Raw genomic sequence first — 10,731 nt, forward strand, 5'->3', positions numbered from 1 at the left:
AATGAAATATTATTCATTTCATTGTATATGTACACAATGAAATGAATAATATTTAAATTTAAAGATGTTTAAAGTCCCTTTAAAAAGAAGGGAATTCTGAAATATCTGACAACATGGATTAACCTGGAGGGCATTATCCTCAACAAAATAAGTCAGACACAGAAGGTCATATATTTCTTGATTCCCCTTTTGTGAGGAATGGAAAATAGTAAGACTTCTAGAATCACTGTAATAGCAGATTCCATTGGCAGGGGGAGGGGCAATAAAGAGTTATTCATCCATGGACATAAAGTTTCAGTTAAGCAAGATAAATAATTTTTTGAAATCTGCTATATAGCATTATACCTGAAGTTAAAAATAGTTCATTATGCACTTAAAAATTAGTTCAGGGTAGAATTCATGTTAAGTGTTCTGTCCACCAAAATAAATGGAAAATAAAAGCAATGTAACGAATGGAGATTTATTAATGCAACCCAGAGCATTATAACATTTCTTGGTTCTCAATATTATAATTACATTAATGAAGATCAAATTCCCATTTGCTCTTGGGGGATCCCAGCATGCTGTTCTCACACTTAGCATTTGGAACTCTAAAACCTCTCATGGCTAACAAGGAGACATCTGAGGAAGACATCAGAAGGAAGCGCAATACCTCCAGCGTTCAGGCCCTAGAGGGTTTCCATCTATGCACTTTGTCATTTGGAAGTTCATTCCCACAGTTTTATAGTTACATTTGGCTCCTAAGATCACTGATCATGTCGTCTGAGAGCCAGGGAACGAGAGCTGAGACAGAAAGGTTCCTGCCAGCATATTCCCCGGGGACTTCAACCTTCATCTCATCAAATGGACCTGCAAGCACTTCAAGCAGTAATATTTTTTTTATTACATGCAATGATTTCCCACCGGTGTTCACGCTCCATAAGTGTTGGGTCATGAGGGATGGGGAGCAGCTTTTCCACTGGAACTGCCACGGTATCTGACCCACCCCACATACTTCGGAGACTGGGCTCCCGTCTGCCTGGGAGCACACAAAGCCTCCATTATGAAGCTACCCTGTCACCGAGTCCTTACTTCAGAAACAAGAAACATGCTTTTAAGGAATTAGGGCATAAAGGGGTTCAGTATACGGAGATAAATATCTACGTTATGAAGCATCTCCTTGCTTTGAGATTAGTTACATTTCAGTTTCAATCCCAATAAACAAATCTCAACCTACCCTCTCCCACCCCCCCTTCACACACACACACACACACACACACACACACACACACACACTGTTTTGTTCAGGAAGCAAAAGGAAAAAAGAAACTCACAGTTATTGTTTGGCTACAGAGAGAAATAATATGCTAGGGATTTAAAAAAAAAATGTATTCCATTGGCAATATGGATTTTCACCCAAATTTAAAATTAGAGTTCATACAATGGAAGAAAGAGAACAATAGTTAACTAGTGTTTTATTTATTACTAGTAGCCCATCGCTCGATATCACACACAGTAGGTCGGAACCGCAGCACACCATCAGGAGCCATTCTGCTTCCACAGAAGCCATGCTGCTTCTACGGGAGCCCCGTAGCTTCCACAGGAGGCAGAAGTGAGCACCCACGCTGCTTCCATGGGAGATAGGCCTACTATCTCCTCTCTGGGCCTGTCCCCCCATCCCCCAGAGGTCCCCCCACAGCTGGGGCATTGCTGTGATAGTGAAACAAGCATTCAGACAGGCTGCTCATGCTTCCAGCTCTCAGCAGCAGACCTCCAGGACTGGGGGACTCTGGCGAGGCTGAGGGGACTGGACACCACCATCTTGTGGCTATGGGCGCCACATCTTTGTGATGGAGTGACGGTTAATTTGCATATTATCCTTTTATTAGATAGGATGATTGCCAGCTACATACTTATGTCAGTTTACAGCTCATCTGTATATCTTTCATCATAAGTAGATTATGAAAGCTTTTATGATGAACTGCTTTTCTCTTTAGTATATTTGAGAAAATAATATCCAACTTAGTTCAAAATGTTTATGGGGAAAATAAAAGATATAAAGAGAAGACCAAGTCCATAGGCAAAGTAGGTGGTGTGATGTTTCTGTACTTACAGCAATACCATCGTTACATTAATGAGGTGATAGGGTGAGTCGCAAGGTTAGAGCATGAGACCTGTTGAGAGGCCACAGAATGATGAAGGCTACCTCTCAGACTCCATAATAATGCTTTTGCTCTTCAAATCTGAAAGTAGCCAGTAAACATTGCTTTGAGCAGAAAGCTCACAAATTGAAATCAGTAAATACATCCTGTAAAAAGCAGTTATGAGTGTATTATTGTCTAATGATTTTTATTATGACCATAAATTGCGAGATATTGACAGTAAGTATTTTCTGTTACCTAATGATATTTGACACAAAATTCTTTCCTTCTTGCTTAACAGGCAGTTCCTGAAACTCACAGGAAAAGAAAATCTCTCCTTAAATTCAGAGGACGAAAAGATAAAAGCAAACCCCTTTGATCAGGTTAGTCAGAAGCCTCCTTTCGGGAATTTATCTTGGCAAACACAATGGTATTTACTCAAATACTTGAAAAACTCTTGATAAGCAAATACTATGTAAATGCTAATATTGCTATCTATGGTTGATATTTTTCTCAGAACTCTAGGCACAATCTCCTTAGAAATGTAATTAAAATTTGCATACTCTTATTAAATGAAACTGCTTAAAGGTTGCTCTCAAAATAGAACTTTGTTTTCAGAAATGGTTTATGAATGTTATTTAATACAACCCCACGACTTCCAATGGAGAGAGTGAAGGGACCTCCAGCAGAGACAGCCTAAAGCACCCATGTATCAGATTGGGCTAGCAAGCTTGTTTAAAATGGGGGAATGTTTCCTCATTGGAAATCAGCAATCTTCATCCAATGCAAGACCCACGAGGATTTGAATTGTATAATCTTGTGTGTGTGTGTGTGTGTGTGTGTGTGTGTGTGTGTAAAATATGTATGGCCAAGTCAGCTAGCTACCTCTGCATTGAAGACAATTGAAAGATCAGTGGCCTGTCACCTGTCACCTTCCCACACACTTGGGGCCATGTTGCACTGTTGTGCAGTATAATACCTATTAAAAATTGGTATCTTGACTTAGGAGTCAAATGAAAAAAAAGGGGAGGGTGGGGGGCAGGTGAGCACAGATAAGTGAACATACTTCCAAGGTGATTTCCAATTGTGAATCTATATCTGGAAAAATTGTTCAATATAGTAACGGGAGGATTGCCATGGGTAACCTGGCCAACAGAAAAGGCACACTGATCTGAAGGAGTATTAAGGTGGTGTTCCTCTAGATTTAAGCAGAAGGGAAAGTAACTGCTTCCCTTTAGCGAAGATAAATAGAGCCTAGTGAGCGGTGTTCCCCAATGTAGCTCCTTGCTGTAAAGTGGAAGGTAGCATTACACATACAAAGACAGAGGGGACTCTGTCATCACTTCAAACACTTCCAGCAAAAGTGAAAAGACAGGAAAGAGGTGGAGAGATATCAGGTCTGTGTAGCCCCCTCTGAGCATTCCTATGCATTTCACAGTGCAGGCAGGTGGGTACAGCCAGCTCACTCAGCAATGTAGGCACACGTGTAGCCATTGGAATATTTGCACAATGTTCCTTTGTTAAATTTCATAATCTTCACATCGGTGCGATTTACCCGAGTCCTAAAAACAAAGCATAGAGTTATGTTAATGAGGTAAAGAGCAGGGGGGGTGGGAGAAGAAAACCCACAATTTAGGAAACAGATGTAGAGGAATTAAGCAAGGAGGTAAGCAGAGATTTATACTGATCTTAGCCCAGAGGCCACACAGTGATATACAGAGATTTAAAAGTGAAAATGGATCCATGAGAGCCTCAGGCAACTCAATGGAGGAGATATTGAGCAATTACGGTAATTGCACATCTGACTAAACATAGGGCTTTTCCCAAGCCTCAGAGTATTATTTGTTCCCTTGGAAGGCATTTTTGTGCTGTCTTAAAAAAAAGTTTAAAGAATGATTGCAGACTATACATTATAGAGCCAAGGTTATGTATTGATTCTTTCTGCTTAGTGAATATCTAAAAGTAGTAAAATATGAGAGGAATCTGTGTCATTCTCTGATTTTCCAATCAAATATTAGCATATGTGGAAAAATTCATTCCTTGGCAGTGCTAGTAATCTGAATTATTTATCCTGTTTATAGTAGTGCCGTTCAATATATCTGAGCAACATATATAATTCAAAATTTTCTACTAACCATAGTGAAAATGTAGAGATATATTAAATAGATTTAAATGATATAGTTTGCAAAACCAAATATATTCAAAATATTCGTGCTTTTTTTTTTTAATGTCACTGTGAAGCAAAATCCTAATCCCTTTCAAACCTATGTCTGTCCAAATTATTTCTCTAGCTCTTGTGTCAATTTTGTGTTATTAACCTTGAACTCAAAGAGTATTCAGTGGGAAAGTAGTTCTAAATGTATGGGTACCAAAAACTGCCCTTCAAATTATTCTTGTAGTTTTAGATTACAGCTTAAATCTCCTGTACAGAGATTCATGGTACACATGGAAACCCTTTTTTATTGATATCTATTATGAAATTTCATTTCAATATAAATTCTTATACTTCTCTGGATAAGTGACCATCCACTTTTCCTCTCCTTGGATCTCTGAGGGTATCTTGTTTATATACTAGTACAGGGGTTGGCAACAGTAGGATTATAGTTGTTGCTGTGCAAAATAATACAACCATTAATAAATAATAACACAAGAATAAACTCTGTTTCATGTACTCACAACTGTAGGTCTATGTTTGTCTGCCCTTGTGTAGTGTGATACAGGAAAGACTTTCTGTGTGGTGGCCCAAGACACGCTTCTGGCACTGTTCTTGCTTAGAAGTGGTCTGCCCCTTTCTTACCTGGCTCTGCTCCCTGCCCTCCAAGGATGGGGTGGTTTTAGGTTTCACCCAGAAGCTCCCAAGATTGAAAGCTACCCGCAGGGTTCCTGCTCCAAAGCCAGACAACCCAGTCCTCCCCTATGTGTCTGGGTCTCCTAGAGCCACTGTCTGCTGCCCAGTGCTCATCCTGGAGCTCAGAGGAAGAGGGGCCTTATAAGTTCAGTGCATGGGCTGCCCTTTAAAAGGGACACTTGGGACTCTCGCAGCCTCTCAATCCCCACTGGTTTTACAGCCGGTAGTTTGGGTACGTCTTTTCCAGCTCTGGGAGCCAGGGCTGGGGGCTGGTGTGGGGCTGGGGCCCCTTGCTCCTCCGAGAAGCCTCCCCAGAGATGACCTCCCTCCTGATTAAAACAGGGGCCCCCATGAGTGCCCTGCCAGCCGGGTCCCTGCCTATGTCCCTCTTCCCCATCTCAGGGCGCTTCCTTCTCTACATCTCCCATTGTAGGACTTCCATTCAGCCAGCTTTCCAGCGGATCTGGATGATGGTTGTTCTGCATTTTAGTTGTAATTTTGATGTGGTTGTGGTAGGCGGTGAGACAGGCATTTACCAAGCCATCTTGGTTCTCTCACTTACATTTTTTCTATCCCTGTGTCACACTGTTTAATTAAAGCTATTGGGGATGAAAATGAAACCCATGTAATTTACTATTTTATGATCTTAAATTGCTATATAGTTTTGTAAGAGACATCATGATAAATGTATTTATAGATTTACTAGAGGCCTGATGCACAAAATTTGAGCACGGAGGGGGTGGGGTGTCCCTCAGTCCAGCCTGCACCTTCTCCAATCTGGGATCCTTCTCCCAATCCAGGACTGCTGGCTCCCAACTGCTGTTTGCCAGCCTGCCTTATTGCCCCTAACCACTTCTGCCTGCCAGCCTGACCACCCCCTAACTACTCCCTTACCAGCCTAATCAACACCTAAATGCTCCCCTGCTGCTCCCCTGCAGCTGTCTTGACCTGCAGGCCTGGTCAACACCAACTGCCCTCCCCTGAAGGCCTGGGTTCCCCACTCCCAACTGCCCTTTCTTACGGGCCTGGTCACTCCTAACTGTCCTCCCCTACAGACCTGGTTGCCCTAAACTGCACTCCCCTGCCGGCCATCTTGTGGTGGCCATCTTGTGTTGGAGTGACCGTCAATTTGCATATTTCCTCTTTATTATATAGGATAGTAATGATCAGTAGATTCAGGGTATCCTAGTCAGGACCCTTTCAGCATTAAGTGAGATAAACCATCTCAGACTTGCTTAAGCACATAACAAACAGCAGTTAAGTGGCTGTGGCAGAATGAATTTTATTAGCTGATATAACAGAAAATTTCATCAGCACACAGTTCTCTTCTTTGACTTCATTCTCAAACTCTACTGGCTGCCTCCGCACTACAGGATTGCATCCTAATTGTTAACAGACATCCTCTCCTCAACAAGAAAACTCCTATTTCACAATATTTCTGACAAAATTCCTGAGCTTGACCACTCTTTATTCCAACTGGGTTGCTTGTTTATTGAACCAATCAGTGTTCCTGTGGGAAAGAAATAAACTTGATTAGCTTGGGTCAGCTCAAATGGTTGCTCCTTTACCATGTGGAATAAAAAGTGGGGAGTTTTGCCAAAACCGGTTTGGCTCAGCGGTAGAGCGTCGGTCTGCGGACTGAAAGGTCTCAGGTTTGATTCCGGTCAAGGGCATGTACCTTGGTTTCAGGCACATTCCCAGTAGGGGGTGTGAAAGAGGCAGCTGGTCGATGTTGATGTTTCTCTCTCATCGATGTTTCTAGCTCTCTATTCCTTTCTCCTCCTCTCTGTAAAAAATCAATAAAATATATATTTTTTAAAAGTGGGGAGTTTTGATTTTTCTGTAGAAAAATTATTGAGCTGTCACCAGAAAAAAAAGAGGAATGCCTGATGTATAGAATACCAATCAAGCCAAAATAATGTGTGTTCTACAATTAAGTTGTAGGTGAATTTTAAAAAATTATTTTTCTTCATATCTTATCCAAAATATTTAAAATGTACATAGTTAAATAATGAGTTATATTTATTCAATATAGCTTTAGTTAAACAATATCAAAACCAGATAAGTAGTAAGGACAGACTGGAATCTGGTAGCTTTACCTAATGTAAGTATGCTTTATGCAAAGAGGATTTAATCAGTGATCAGAAGACATACTTGCTGTGTTTACTGGTGGCTTCCTTTCAAATCGGCATATGAAATGTGTTGGGTATCTTATCTCTGAAACATTTATTTACTTACAAAATAGAAATAACAATGATACTGCTCCTTTTTACAAACAGGTATTGTCAGAATCAAATGAAATTAATTTAATGTCTAAAGCTCCATACAAATATGTAGCAACTGCTGTTAATTTTTAATTATAAATGAATGCAGTATAAAATTTTTATATCATGTTGAGGAACTTTTTAATTATAAGATAGATTAAATCTATGTAAGTGGCCTGTTCCAAATTTATGCTGTAATGTGAGGCCATTCAAGACCATTAGGCATATTAACGCTACTTGAGCCAAACAAGATTTGCTCTATCTCCATATGTTGGAGCCACGTGGTCATCTCCTCTTTGTACTGCCTAAGTCTTTGAGGACACCCCACATGGAGACTGCCTCACCTGCCAAGTGAGTGACTAATAGCCCAAAGTAGGTCACTCCTAAAATAAAAGAAATAATCCCGTACTGAGTATACATTTAACAAAATATTCTACCTACACTGAACATAAGGTTTTGTTCTTAATCTTGGCCTTGCCATTCTCAGGTCTCTCGTGCCCAGTTAATGCCTGGCCTCTGCTCTGTCCTCTTATGGTTGAGGGTAATAAAGCTGTCTTCTATCCTCATGTCTGATTAGATATCCCCTCCTTGGATTGGCTCTGTATATGCATAATAGTCAGCAACTTCTCATCCTATACTCACCCGTATAGTGCTCCAGGATAATGACTTGAGGTAGAGACACAGACATGGCTAGGTAAATATAGATACAGATGTAGTTCATGTAGTTCATAGCTCTGCTCAATCCAAACATCCCAGCTTTAGATTCTGGACTATCTTGTTCTTCCTTCACTTGTTGCTTCTACATGACACCAAAATTTTCATGACCTGATAACTGCAGTGTACCTTGAAATACACTGTAATGTGAGGCCATTCAAGACCATTAGGCATATTAACGCTACTTGAGCCAAACAAGATTTGCTCTTTTTTTTAACTTTAGAGAAAAATTCAAATATAATATCTTTGCTGAACTTAGTTTTAAAAAGCATTTGAGCGCCAGCGGTCAAAATGAAGTTCAATCCCTTTGTGACTTCTGACCAGAGCAAGAACTGTAAAAGACATTTCAATGCACCTTCCCACATTCGAAGCAAGATTATGTCGTCTCCTCTTTCCAAAGAGCTGAGACAGAAGTACAATGTTCAGTCCATGCTCATCCGAAAGGATGATGAAGTTCAGGCCGTTCGAAGACATTACAAAGGGCAGCAAATTGGCAAAGCAGCCCCGGTTTACAGGAAGAAATATGTCATCTACGTTGACTGAGGGCAACGGGAGAAAGCTAATGGTACAACTGTCCATTCGAGAATTCACCCCAGCATGGCAGTGGTCACTAGACTAAAGCTGGACACAGGCCGCAAAAAGATCCTTGGATGTAAAGCCAAATCTCGCCAAGTGGGAAAGGAAAAGGGGAAATACAAGGAAGAAACAATTGAGAAGATGCAGGAATAAGTAATATTACATATAAGTTCCATTACAAACTTAAAATGAAAAAAAAAAAACTTAAGCATACATGATGAAGATGAAAAGCACTAAAGGATTAGTATGTTCAGGCTTGCCTTCTTCCAAGACATGTTCCTGGGTATATCCACTGCATCTTCTGGTTGTGAAACACCACTTTGAAACAATACCATTTTACCAAAACCAGTTTGGCTCAGTGGATAGAGCATCAGTCTGTGGACTGAAAGGTCCCAGGTTTGATTCCGGTCAAAGGCATGTACATTGGTTGCTGGCACATCCCTGGTGGTGGGTGTGCAGGAGGCAGCTGGTCGATGTTTCTAACTCTCTATCTCTCCCTTCCTCTCTGTAAATAACATGGCTGGCATGTACACATAAGGAACTATCTGGCATTGAAATTGGGATGCAAAAGAACTGTTGACCCAGAAAGGAACTCACTATAGACTGATTCATTTGCCTCTCAGCATAACTATTATGGCCTGTTGCAGTTTAGGTTCTTACAAGGGTATTTCTTGGATCACATGATCTCACACATCTATAGGAAATAATGAACAACATAAACAGACCCAGAGAAAGAGAACCAGCGATCAGACTCTCAAACCTCAGAGGGAAAGTAAGGGAGGATGGGGGTAAGGGGAAGAGATCAACCAAAGGACTTGTGTGCATACATATGGGCCTAGCTAGTGGCCATGGACAACGGGGGTGGTGGGGGTGGGGTATATCCATGGAGGGATTTGGGATGGGAATGGGGGAATAAGGACAATTATATGAGACCATAATCAATAAAAAAAAAATAATAATAATAAAATCAATAAAATATATTTAAAACAATACTATTTTCTGGCTAGTACAATGGAGGATTTTTTTTAACTTTAGAGAGAAATTCAAATATAATATCTTTGCTGAACTTAGTTTTAAAAAGCATATAAATATGGCCTTAATTAATTAATTCCATCATAAGAAGGACTGACCCATAAACTGAGAATTTTTGTACTTTATTCCCTTTCTTAAGATAATTAAATAGTGGAATATCAATACTTCCTCCCACATAATAAAACTTAGAGCATTTCTCAGAAGACTGTATCCCTGTCTTTTGTTTCTACTACAGTTATTATGGTAATGCTTTTGATATATTTCTATTTTCTGTGAATGAAGAATAATAGAAGCGATGTATACCCAAGGCAATGCCTTCCAAATAAAGGGTGTGGAGCTGAAATTGTGAATGCTCTTATAACTTTCTGATCCATATAATTGGAGACAAATGATATGCATGTAGCTCATTATTTTTGAGACCTATAAAAGGATTTCACAAAGGTGCATATTACCCCATAAAAAAATATAAGTTCCAGTATCATTCATCTAGCCTATAAATAATTAAAACCCCTATTTTCCAAATTGGATTACTTTGATACAAATGCTTACTGTTTCTGTTATGGCTCACATTACGTAAATATTATGATCAATCAAAACGTGTTAGATGTCTTAAATGGGTTTATAAACCACACTATGTGCCAGCATGGGATTTTTAAAAGCTAACCAGCATTTCTGTTCTCTGGGGAAGCATTTTTGACTACGGAAGCACAGCTAAGAAAGATTTCTTTTAAAAGATTGAAAAAAAAACAGCTGTTTTTCAGAACAGCATTAGTGACTGCTCTGCACCTCCCACCCCATGAGTGTTGAGATTGATCACCCCTTCACTGTCTCTTATGGAATATGGGTGGGGTTCCTTGCAGAGAGGTATAAAAAGGTATAAACGGAGCACAGAGAGAAGGATGATCAGACATCCATGCATGCAAGAAGTATGGAAAGTGAACTGTCATTCCAGTCATTCTGCGTATAAATTAAATGCTCTCATGTTTGTTTTTAAAGCAGGCCTTGCATAATAGAAAGTAAAATTCATGCCATATTTCAAATGCTTAACTTTTCTTCCCTTAGAATGACACCAAGCTGCATTTTTTGCTAGATACTTGACATGTTTTATCACATTGACTCTTTTATTAACTTTATTGGGATGACATTGATCAATAACATTATATAGGTTCCAGGTGTA

The 10,731-nt window shown here is 39.9% G+C and overlaps 1 pseudogene; it reads left to right on the plus strand.

The window, feature by feature from the left end:
- Positions 1-8,221: 8,221 nt before the first annotated feature.
- Positions 8,222-8,675, plus strand: LOC118709489 (annotated as a pseudogene).
- Positions 8,676-10,731: the final 2,056 nt, after the last annotated feature.

This window comes from Pipistrellus kuhlii, unplaced genomic scaffold (assembly GCF_014108245.1).
Source record: "Pipistrellus kuhlii isolate mPipKuh1 unplaced genomic scaffold, mPipKuh1.p scaffold_m20_p_7, whole genome shotgun sequence".
Taxonomy (NCBI): Eukaryota; Metazoa; Chordata; class Mammalia; order Chiroptera; family Vespertilionidae; genus Pipistrellus; species Pipistrellus kuhlii.